Here is a 12,376-nt window from a genome sequence, read left to right as displayed (position 1 = left end):
TGGAAGAAAAACTCATCTCATAGATTGTGTGTTTAAAAGCATGTGCTTTAGAAATTATTATATTTTTAAAAACATTTGTTCTTAAAACTCTTGGGTTTGCAGTTGTTTATACCAATGGTTCTCAAAATATGGAAGTGACCCTTGAAATCTTTTCAGACAGTCAAAACTATCCAGTCTCTTCAGCAAGGTCAAAACTGTTTTCATGAAAACATAAATCCATGATTTGACATTTTTGTCCTCAATCTCTCATGAGTTTGTAGTAAAGTTTTCCAGAGCTGCATGGATGCTGTCTCCACAGCTAGAGTGCAGACACAGATGTAGAATCCAGTCATGTCCTATGAAGCCAGATGCTGAAAGAGATTTGTAATAATATAAAATAGGGCCAGTTTTCTTACTAATTTGCATTATGTTTGGTGAAAATACCATTATATTGTAATGAAAGTGAGTTGTTTGGTTTAACATGGGATCAGTTTATTATTTTTATTACATTGATAAATATTTTAAATGTGTCTATATTATTTTCTAGTGTAGTAAAAGGAGAAGGCAATGGCAACCCACTCCAGTACTCTTGCCTGGAAAATCCCATAGATGGAGGAGCCTGGCGGGCTGCAGTCCATGGGGTCACTAAGAGTCGGACAGGACTGAGCAACTTCACTTTCACTTTTTTACATGCTTTGGAGAAGGAAATGGCAACCCACTCCAGTGTTCTTGCTTGGAGAATCCCAGGGACGGGGGAGCCTGGTGGGCTGCTGTCTCTGGGATCACACAGAGTCGGACACGACTGAAGCGACTTAGCAGCAGCAGCAGCAGCAGCAGCAGTATAGTAAAAAATGAATAGATGTAACTCACATAAATAAAAGCTCTCTAGAGTCCTCAATAATTTTGAAACTTGTTTTAAGACTATATAGATGTGCACTTAAAACTAACACAACATTGTAAATCAACTATACTTCAATAAAAAATAAATGAAAAAGAAGAAGATTGTATAGAGTCCAGAGGCTGAAAAGTTTGCAAACCAATGATCTGTGACATCAAGGAGTTATTAATAATAAGGGGCTTGTTATTATCTGAATAGGGACTTCCCAGGTGGCTCAGTTCAGTTCAGTTCAGTCACTCAGTCATGTCCAACTCTTTGTGACCCCATGAATCACAGCACATCAAGCCTCCCTGTCCATCACCAACTCCCGGGGTTCACTCAAACTCACGTCCATTGAGTCGGTGATGCCATCCAGCCATCTCATCCTCTGTCGTCCCCTTCTCCTCCTGCCCCCAATCCCTCCCAGCATCAGAGTCTTTTCCAATGAGTCAACTCTTCGCATCAGGTGGCCAAAGTATTGGGGTTTCAGCTTTAGCATCAGTCCTTCCAATGAACACCCAGGACTGGTCTCCTTTAGGATGGACTGGTTGGATTTCCTTGCAGTCCAAGGCACTCTCAAGAGTCTTCTCCAACACCACAGTTCAAAAGCATCAATTCTTTGGCGCTCAGCCTTCTTCACAGTCCAACTCTCACATCTATACATGACCACTGGAAAATCCCAGGTGGCTCAGGGGTAAAGAATCTGCCTACTGATGCATGAGACACAGGAGACACAGATTCGATCCCTAGGTCGGGAAGATCCCCTGGATTAGGAAATAGCAAGCCACTCCAGTATACTTGCCTGGAAAATTGCATGGACAGAGGAGCCTGGCAGGCTACAGTCCATGGGGTCTCAAAGCCTTGGCAGGACTGAGAACACACACCACCACCCAAGCTCTGAATAACCTATTTTCCCTTCAAATCTCATTGAGGAAATATATCATAACTATGGCAACTAGCCTGTGTCAGTAAACGCAGGAAACAACTGCTTCAAAAATGGAAACTGCAGGCATGTTTGGCTTTTTCCACTCCTGGGATTTATTTTGGTGCTTTCTTCCTGTTAGTTACTTAGGCTTCAGAGAATTCTATGCCCATTATGTTCTCATATCCAGTATACTGGATACTCAATGAGGTTTCAGAATTCCTGGAAACTTGTCTTCTCCTACAAACTGCCCTGAGTCTCATCCTTCTGAGCCTAATTTTTTCTGCAGAACATGGGAATGATGGCCACATTACAAAGGTAGCTGTGAAGCTCTTAATATAGTTATGAAACTGATAAATATGAGAATATTTTGGAAACTACAATGAGCTTTACAGATAGAAGGCTTACTACAATTTAACATTTTGACATCCAGACATTTGATGAAAATGTAAATTCTCTCTTCAACTGGTATTATTTAATCCCTGGGATTTCTGTACATAATATGTTGATAAATGTGGATAAATAGTAGTAGTGTTTGGAGCAATAGACTTTTTTCTAAAGACCTTTGTTTGCAGGCTGACTTACATACAGACATAAAGGATGTGTTTGGAGGGACAGACAGGTAGAGGGAGAGCAGGAGAGAGGTGGTGTTAATAGAAGAGCACCTGACCCCCTACCCGTACTGTCACAATGTGTCCTGTGACAGTGGCATCTCCCCTGGGGCTGCTTCATGTAATAGAAATCCTTCTGTGGCAAGCTTTGACTATTATTTAACAGCTATTCATAGATTCAAGCAGAAAAGCACACAAGATAGCATTGTATTTGTTATTTAAATTTAAAATGTCTGGGCAATGCAAGAAGAATATCTTCTGTTTATAGAAAAATGTGCCCAACTGAAGTTTTCATTGGAGAGAATAAAAGCTTCCTAAAATACAACTCTTAATCTATTGCTGTGTGAGCAAAGACATGACCTTTTCCAAAGACAAATAGTGAAAATAGCAGATCTCTAAAGATACCTGTGCAACTGGGCTTAACCTTAGTCTCATAATGTAGATACATGCTAATGTCTTTGTCTGCTCAGGCTGCTGCAACAAAAGGCCATAGACAGGGTGGCTTAAAGTACAGAATTTTTCTCATGTTTCTGAACACTGGCAAGTCCCTATTAAGGTGCTGGCCAACTGCGTTTCTGGTGAGAGCTCTCTTCCTGTCTTGTAGACACCAACCTTCTCTCTGTGTCCTCACATGGAGGCCCAGGGGAGAAACAGATCTCTCTCTCTTTTCATCTTATTATAAGGCCACAAATTCTTTAGGGTTAGGACTCGACCCTTCTGACTTTATTTAATCTTGAAAAGAAAGTGAAAGTGTTAGTTACTCAGTTCTGTCCAACTCTTTGAGACTCCATGGGCTGTAGCCTGCCAGCTTCCTCTGTCCATGGAATTCTCCAGGCAAGAATATTAGGGTGGGTAACCCAGGTCTCCTGCATTTACCATCTGAGCCATCAGGAAAGCCCTTATTTAACCTTCAGTTCAGTTCAGTTCAGTTCAGTTCACTTGCTCAGTTGTGTCCGACTCTTTGTTGACCCCATGGACTGCAGCACACCAGGTCTCCCTGTCCATCACCAACTCCCGGGGTTTACCCAAACTCATGTCATTTAATCACTCCCTAAATGTCTTGGGACACTCCCTCATGTCCTTAATCACTCCCTAAAAGTCTTGTCTTTAAATATAGTCATATTGAGTCACATTTATGGGTACCCAATTCATCTCTAGCAACATATTTCCCATAGAAGTAGGTATTTGATACAAAATAGACCTTGAATGAAACCGCGTAGTTTCACACAAGTCTCCTAGGAACTACAGGATTCTTCTACCCCAGAGCACGAAATACTCATGACTCTCATGTTATGCACTCACTTATTCAGTTACTCTGAATAAATGTCAGACTTTGTCATCATAGGTCACTCTGTCGTAATGCGTTATGTTTTTAGACTCAAATAGATACAAACACAGTCTGCCCTGCAAAAAGGAGGGCAGACTAATTGCTAAGAGGTTATATTTATTCCCTGTCTTTGACTTCGTCATTTTTTTTAAATCATAAAGATTTTGTTATCATTTTTTTTTTTGAGGTGGAAAATACGGTATATTTTCTTGAGCAAGCAGAATTTTCAAGTTTGAGAATCCGAAGTTACCACAGATATCATCTAGCCCAACTTCTTTGCTTCACAGAGGAGGAAACTGAGGTCTTGAAAGCAGCAATGACTTGTCAAGGTCACTGTAGACTGCACCACAAGTTTAGTCTTGAATCTGTTCCATTACGGTCAGGAAACATGGTTAGCTCACCACTAGCCAGTGTTAGATTTTACTTTTACTGATTGTACATTACTTTCCCAGGCATGATTTAATTGGTTGGTTCTCTTAAACCTGTGAAACTAAAAGGCTGTATGTGAGGCCAAAAGGTGAAGGATTGTGTTTCTAGAAAGGGTACACAGAAAGGAGTGGAGGTGAGAAGACTGAAAATCTGCAAAGCACACGAGAGTAAGGGTCAGAAATAAAGTGGAACTCAAGTCCCATATAGACGCAAGTGGATATCTTTTCTGCATGATGGAAGATAAATGAATTTGTGAAATTGGGTGTGAAGTGGCAAGATAGTCGAGGACAAAACATGGATGCTTTTAGTCGGACAAATTTTACATCAAAAGCGAGTTGGTTAAGGGACTTCCATGATGGTCCAGTGGCTAAGACTGTGCTTCCACTGCAAGGACTGGAGGTTTGATCCCTGACTGGGGAAACTAAGATCCTACATGCTGTGTGGTAGCATGACCAAAAAATATGAATAAATAAATTAAAAAATTAAAAACCAGTTGATTTATCTAAGCCTCGGTTTATTGATGGGTAAATACAGTAGAATTCTTAGGAAGACTAAATAAAACCATATTTAGCTTCTTCCTGTGTAAGGCAGGAAGGGATGGAAGGAGGTTTTAGAGTCTGGACTGCAAAAAGAGTGGTGCTGTTGTTAACTTAAAGCAATAAAATAGCCATTTATTTATTTATTACCACAGATGGATCTATTTGGGAACAGGAGAGGCGAGGAAGCTGTACTTTTATAGAGGAGACTAGGACATCGGGAAAGCCTGTTGTAAAAGTGAGTCCTTTGGAGGAAACTGGGAAGTCAAAGTCTAGCAGCTTTTCATGGGCTGAGTTGTGGCAGTCTCTCGTTAGTGGAGCTGTTACTAGGTAAGAAGAAAATCTTCCTCCTGTTGGTGGTAGTGAAGTAGTCACTTCCTGCCAGAGGTGCAAGGTACATCTCTTTTTGTTGGAATCTGTATTGATGGCAAGTGGTAAATGTGTGAGGGCTCCCCGTGCTGGGCCCCAAATCTATTTTCATGAGTTTCCCTTTATTTTCACACTGTTTTTGCTAGGAAAAAAAATCAAGCAATTATATAGGCTCTGTGAGATGGTGATGTGTTGGCAATGAATGCAGAGCTGCTGCTGCTGCTGCTGCTGCTGCGTCGCTTCAGTCGTGTCCGACTTTGTGCAACCCCATGGACTGCAGCCTACCAGGCTCCTCTGCCCATGGCATTTTCCAGGCAAGAGTACTGGAGTGGGTTGCCATTGGCTTCTCCAAACGCAGAGCAGCCAAGTGGAAATGCCTAGCAATCCTGAGACCTTAAGGTATAGATTTGGATATTAGTTGCTGAATGGTGATCAGAAAATGAATGAAAGCCTAAAGGCTTAATGGGAAAGGCCTGCACATCATGGATGTCCATGTGTGCTAGGCTGAAGAAGGAAGAGGAGCCAGAAAAGGGCAATCTTAGAAGAGAGCCAGGTATAACTGAGTGTGGGAAATGTTGTAAAACTGCTGACTTTTCCTGGCCCATTTGCTTACATCCTCTCACTTGATCCACACAACTCAACAAAGTAGGTCATATCATCACCTTTATTTTCCTGGTGAGAAAATGGAGTGATACAGCCATGATGAAAGCTGGCATTCTGAACTGCAGGGAGCAGAAGATCTCATTAAGTAAGGGGTGGTGGACAGGGCCAAATGCGGCAGGGATGGCAAGAACAAAGTCTGAAGGAAGGCAATTGGATTTTCCCATTTACAACTCACTGGTCGTAAAGAGTATGCTTTCAGAAGAGGGGTAGCATATCAACCAGGTTATAGGGAAGTGAAAAGAAAGTGTTGGGAAAGAAATGGGAAGGCAACTGTGCACCAGTTACCCCAAAGGAAGGCAAGGACTAGACTGGTAGTCAGGGAGTCCCCAGAGCCTAGCACTGATAGCTTCTTCGTCCAGTCAGGGAAGCAAAGGGAAAGACCAGGTATCAAAAGGCAGAAAGAAGACTGTGCAATATGAAAAGAAGTAATGAAGACAGCTTTATTACTTCTTGGGCTTCCCAGGTGGTGCTACTGGTAAAGGACCTGCCTGCCAGAAGACTCAAGAGATGTGGGTTTGATCCCTGAGTCAGGAAGATCCCCTGGAGGAGAGCAGCAACCCACTCTAGTATTCCTGCCTGGATAATCCCATGGACAGAAGAGCCTGGCGGGCTATAGTCCATGGGGTTGCAAAGAGTCAGACACGACTGAAGCAACTTAGCATGCATTCAGTGAAGACAGCAAGGTCTTAAAGGATGGGATCAATAATGCAGGGAGAGAGGAACTATCTTACCAAATAAAATAATTCAATGGAAATCTACCTCACGGTAATTACTGACCCCAGACTATTCAATTTTGAGTTAAGTTTTGAGTGTGAGACTTTTTACTCTTGGTTCAGCGTTTTCCTCTGAACTTGGATCATTAGAACCATGAACACAGGCCATATCTGCCAAAAGCAAGGTCATTTACGGCAATGATTAAGAGAGAAAGTGCTTTGGAGTCAGACATGGGTTTAAATCTTAGTACTGCCACTTTGCAGCTGTGTGACCTTTGAGCCAGTGGATTAACTTCTCTGAATGTTAGTTTACTCATGTATAAAATAGGGATAATAATTTACTTCAAAGGGAGTTTATAGCTACGTACTGAGCTATTATAGTAAGTACTTAGCACAGTGATCAGCACCCTGTGGGCACTCAAAAACTAGTCACCATTACAGTTAGTGGTGAAAAATGAGTCCCTGGTTAGCAGGTCAGTCAGATGGGCAGAGTCAGATGGAGAGACTTTTCTGAGCCATCCTGCAAGTTCTTTAGCCACAAAATAGGATCAAACCAGTCAATCCTAAAGGAAATCAACCCTGAACACTCCTCAGAAGGAATAATGCTGAAGTGGAAGCTCCAATACTTTGGCCACCTGATGCGAAGAGCCACCTCATTGGAAAAGACCCTGATGCTGGGGAAAATTGAGGGCGGAGCAGAAGGGGATGACAGAGGATGAGATGGTTGGATGGTATCATTGACTCAATGGACATGAGTTTGAGCAAACTCTAGGAGATAGTAAGGACAGAGAAGCCTGGTGTGTGGCAGTCCATGAGGTCACAAAGAGACATGACTAAGAAACCGAACAACAACAAAAGTGTGTTTATGGGGCAGGGGCAGGGGGTACAGTCTGTCTATGTACTTAGGGGCTATTTAGTATGCAAATAGCCAAGCTTACTTTTCTGGAAAGTGATGTGTTCTACCTGGAAGCATTTGGATACTCTTTCAGCCTTGACAAAAGTGAAAGTGAAATTGCTCAGTTGTATTTGACTCTTTTTGACCCCTTAGACTGTAGCCTACCAGGCTCCTCTGTCCATGGAACTTTGCAGGCAAGAATACTGGAGTGGGTTGCCATTTCCTTCTCCAGGGGATCTTTCTTACCAAGAGATCGAACCCATGTCTCCCACATTGCAGACAGACGCTTTATCATCTGAGTCACCAGGGAATCCCTATATCAAAGCTAAAAAGATATACTTGCAATGCAGGCTAGACTAAGGAGACAAATGCATCTGTCAGCAGATACTTAATTAAAATCTGATTTAACTTGATTAAGATCGATATTGACTTAGCCTAAGGAAGTTGTTCGGAGAAGGCGATGGCACCCCACTCCAGTACTCTTGCCTGAAAAATCCCATGGACGGAGGAGCCTGGTAGGCTGCAGTCCATGGGGTCGCTAAGAGTCGGACACGACTGAGCGACTTCACTTTCACTTTTCGCTTTCATGCATTGGAGAAGGAAATGGCAACCCACTCCAGTGTTCTTGCTTGGAGAATCCCAGGGACAGCGGAGCTTGGTGGGCTGCCGTCTATGGGGTCACACAGAGTTGGACACGACTGAAGTGACTTAGCAGCAGCAGCAGGGAAGCTGTTGCAATAGAAATAACTTACTCTAGCATTATGTCAGTGCCTAGAAAATGACTTGAATTCTGGGAAGCTCTTGGGTGATGGGGGATGGATTCATAAGTGATTTTAAGCTTCTTCATTTTTTGCAATTTTTCTAATTGTATGGTTTTTCTATTTTTTCAATATTTCTGCAAAGATCACCTATTACTTTTATAATAATAAAACTTTTAAAAGTTATAGAAGAAACACATGTCTTTCACTAAACACCCCTTTATGAAAAGCCAGTTTGAAAGGGCATCTGGCCACTGTATTCAAGATGGTTTGGCAGGACTTCCCTGGGGGTCCAGTGGTTAGGACTTGGTGATTCCACTGATGGGGCCAGGTTCAGTCCCTGGTTGGGGAATTAAGATCCTGCATGCTGTGTGAAATAGCCAAAAAAAAAAAGGCATTTAAAATTAAGTAGTAAAGGAAAAGATGACTTCTAAGGCTCTTCTCACTCTATCAGTCCATTATTCTTTAAATTAATAGAGTTTTATGTGATATTTAATTAACTTGAAATGTTGTTCAGTTGCTCAGTCGTGTCCGACTCTTTGTGACCCCACGGACTGCAGCATGTCAGGCTTCCCGGTCCTTCACTGTCTCCCTGAGTTTGCTCAAATTCATGTCCCTTGAGTCGATGATGTGATCCAATCATCTCATCTTCTATTGCCCCTTTCTCTTGTCCTCAGCCTTTCCCAGCATCGGTGTCTTTTCCAATGAGTTGGCTTTATACATCAGGTGGCCAGTACTGGAGTCTCAGCTTCAGCATCAGTCCTTCCAATGAACATTCAGGTTGGTTTCCTTTAGGATGGACTGGTTTGACCTCCTTGCTATCCAAGGGACTCTCAAGAGTGTTCTCCAGCACCACAGTTTGAAAGCAGCAATTCTTTGGTGCCCAGCCTTCTTTATGGTCCAACTTTCACATCCGTACATGACTACTAGGAAAACCATAGCTTGAAATGTAGAGTTGGAGTTTAGTCAAAGTGGCTACTCTTAGAGGGAAGATGATACAATATACACAATCCATCTTAGAAAACTGTTAGAATGAAAAAGAAAATGAAAGTCGCTCAGTCATGTCCGACTCTTTGTGACCCCATAGACTATACAGTCCATGAAATTCTCCAGGCCAGAATACTGGAGTGGGTAGCCTTTCCCTTCTCCAGGGGATCTTCCCAACCCAGGTATTAAACCCAGGACTCCTGCATTGCAGGCGGATTCTTTACCAGCTGAGCCACAAGGGGTAGCTCCCATGCCTCCTAACAGAGATGTTTATGCCACTTGGCAAAAAATGCACCAGATGGCACTCTAAGCAGTAAATACATTTCTCTGTGTGTATGTGTGTGTGCTCAGTCATGTCTAACTCTTTGTGACCCCATGGACTGTAGCCTGCCTGGCTTTTCTGTCCATTGGATTTTCTAGGCAAGAATACTGGAGTGGATTGCCATTTTCTACTCCTGGGGATCTTGCCAACCCAGGGATCAAATCCGAGTCTCCTGCATTGTAGGTGGATTTTTCTACTCTCTTCTAACCGCACTGGATGATTTGGAGGGGTTGTTTTGCTTTTGTTTGTTTGCTTGTTTCATGGCTTGTTGATAGAAAGGCAAGTCAAGGCACACCAGAATCTTTCCAAGAGAAGAAGAGAGATATGGTCAAATTCCAGTGTTTGTTTTCATGTATCTCAAATAAGATGGTTTCCTGTAGAGTCATGGATGACTCAGGGTTAGGATGAGGCAAGTTACAGGTGTCCAGAACCAGTATCATCATTGGGATTAACAAGGTGAGGGGCAAGGCTGCAGATGGGATGACTCCCCAAGAGAATGGTGAGTTGGTAAACATGGGGAAGCAGCACCAGGGGAGAGGGTCCTAGGAAATCATGCTTGTTAAGCCTGCTGGCGATGGGCTCAGCCCATGGTAAGTGATAAATAAATAAGAGCTGTTTTCTTTGATATCAAGGAATGGCTAGGCAGTCACTAAAAATGATATTAAAGCCTATTTTATAACATGGAAGGATGTTACTATGTACTGTTGAAGGGCAAACATAGGATGCAAAAAAATCATGCAAAAATATCTCATTTTTTCTCAAATAACTAAATAGTGTATACATATTTATAGTAAGAAGATTGAAGGGTATATACCCAAAAAACACTTTATTATAAATTGAAACCAAACACACAAAATCCCATAACAGCTTGAGACTGCATTTCATAGGCTCATAGGACCATTTCACAGGACCTCATAAAGGAGTAGACATAAATCATCTTTTTTTTTTTTTAAACCCTGAAAAGCACCAGGAATAAAATAAACTTGTAGGTCACAGTGTAAAGTAGGCTGCATTCTTCATTCTGGGTCAGAGTAATAAACTCACACCCTGAAGTGTTTGTCTCATACTGTGAAACTGGGTTTACAGCGAAATTGAAAGACACTTACAATTTAAGTCATCCGGCAGATTCTTGAGTCAGTGTAGAAATAATGGAAAATTTGCAGAAGTAGGTAGCTGTATTTTGAAAGAGCCATCAGTGTAATAAGATTTGTTAGTAATATATTTACTTCCTAAGTTTTACTTTCTGTTTTTACCAAGAAATAAAAATAAACCCTCTTGTTTCTTGTTAAAGGGACTCTTGATAGTCCCTTGGACTGCAAGGAGATCAAACTAGTCAGTTTGGAAATCAACCTTGAATTGGAAGGACTGATGCTGAAGCTGAAGCTCCAATATTTTGGCCACCTGATGTGAAGAGCCAACTCATCAGAAAAGACCCTAATGCTGGGAGAGATTGAAGGCAGGAGGAGAAGGGGATGACAGAGGATGAGATGGTTGGATGGCATCATTGATTCAATGGACATGAGTTTGAGCAAGCTCCGGGAGATGGTGAAGGACAGGAGACCCTGGTGTGCCACAGTCCACGGGGTCCAGAGAGTCAGACATGACTGGGCGACTGAACAGCAACAAAAATAAACTTGCTTGTCTCTTAATAAATTTGAAAAAAATTAGGAAACAAAAATGTCACCATTGCAAAGACTATGGGGTCACAAGCATGGTATTTACTCTTTTGTTTCCATTAAAGCATGTTATAATTAATTCTGCAAATACATGGTGAAGAATGACACAGAAGTAGAACACACCATGGAATTAATCGTTGCATAAGAGCTAAACAATTAAGTTCTCTATTTTAAATCCCCACTTGCAATGCTCAGATTTTTTAAAATTTTCAGGGCTGGCTGACCCCATTTCCTTCTCTATTATCATAAATTTCTCTATTTACTGGAAAATTCAAAAGTGATTTCAAATCTGACAAGATTTTTTAAGTCTTGACGTAAAGATCCAGTGTTAGTACAAAACAAGAAGTATAATTGCAATTTGACTTCTGAATCCTGGGCTTAATTTTAAGTGAATATTACAAAACAAGAGAGAATTACAGAAAGAAATGTCAGGGCTCATCGAATACATGAAAGTCAGAAACACATTCTGATTAGCAAAAGTCCTTATCTAATTAGATAGCAGTTCTTAACATTAAAAGGTGCTCAAATGAAAAACAAATGTCCTTGTATTATTTCGGAGAAGGCAATGGCAACCCACTCCAGTACTCTTAAGATATAACTATACAACCAAGGAATCTGTACAGGTTGTAGACAAGAAAAAAAGACTGTAACAAGGTATCTAAACTCTCTTATTTCTTACAGTAAAAACTATTGATTGATATGCTAATAATTCTCAAAATCTTTATCTCTACAACAGTTTACTCCAAAGTTCTAAAACCATGTAACAAACTTATATGAGTTAAACCTATGTCCCTTATTCACAATTTTGCAAAAACTGGAACAGATCATCTCTCCCTAACCTTTCCCTAGTCTTGCTCCTAGAGTTTGGAATTGCTGTGAAAGGTATCAAAATCTACCAAATTTCAAAACTGCATGTCACCCTTGATATGCTATTTCCTGTGTATCTCATATCGGACTAAGAATTCATGCTATATTTAGTGTCTAAACATCTCTAGATTATTATGTCAGTCAGGGGGCTCCAGTGAGGACAACCACACTAGTTACTTCAAAAAAAAGATTTAATATAAGGAATCAGTTAAGTGGGTATTGGAGGGTTGGAAAAGGAAAGAGGGATTCCTGAGCTAACTGAGAGAGTTCAGGGGCAGCCACTACCTCTTGGACTGGAGGAACAGAGAGCACAGGTTTGGATCATCAGAATTCAGGAACTTTCGGGAAGGACCCTGAAATTCTTGAGACCCAGGCACAAAGACGGGTCATTGTCTGGTTGTTGCTAATGCTGCAGGAGCTCAGCAGAGGAGCTGCATCAAGTTGG

Source organism: Bos grunniens, chromosome 26 (genome assembly GCF_055505025.1).
Source record: "Bos grunniens cultivar Pamir isolate PY7600 chromosome 26, Bosgru_T2T1.0, whole genome shotgun sequence".
Taxonomy (NCBI): domain Eukaryota; kingdom Metazoa; phylum Chordata; class Mammalia; order Artiodactyla; family Bovidae; genus Bos; species Bos grunniens.
The sequence above is the reverse complement of the archived record's forward strand: the minus strand, read 5'-3'. Positions refer to the sequence as shown.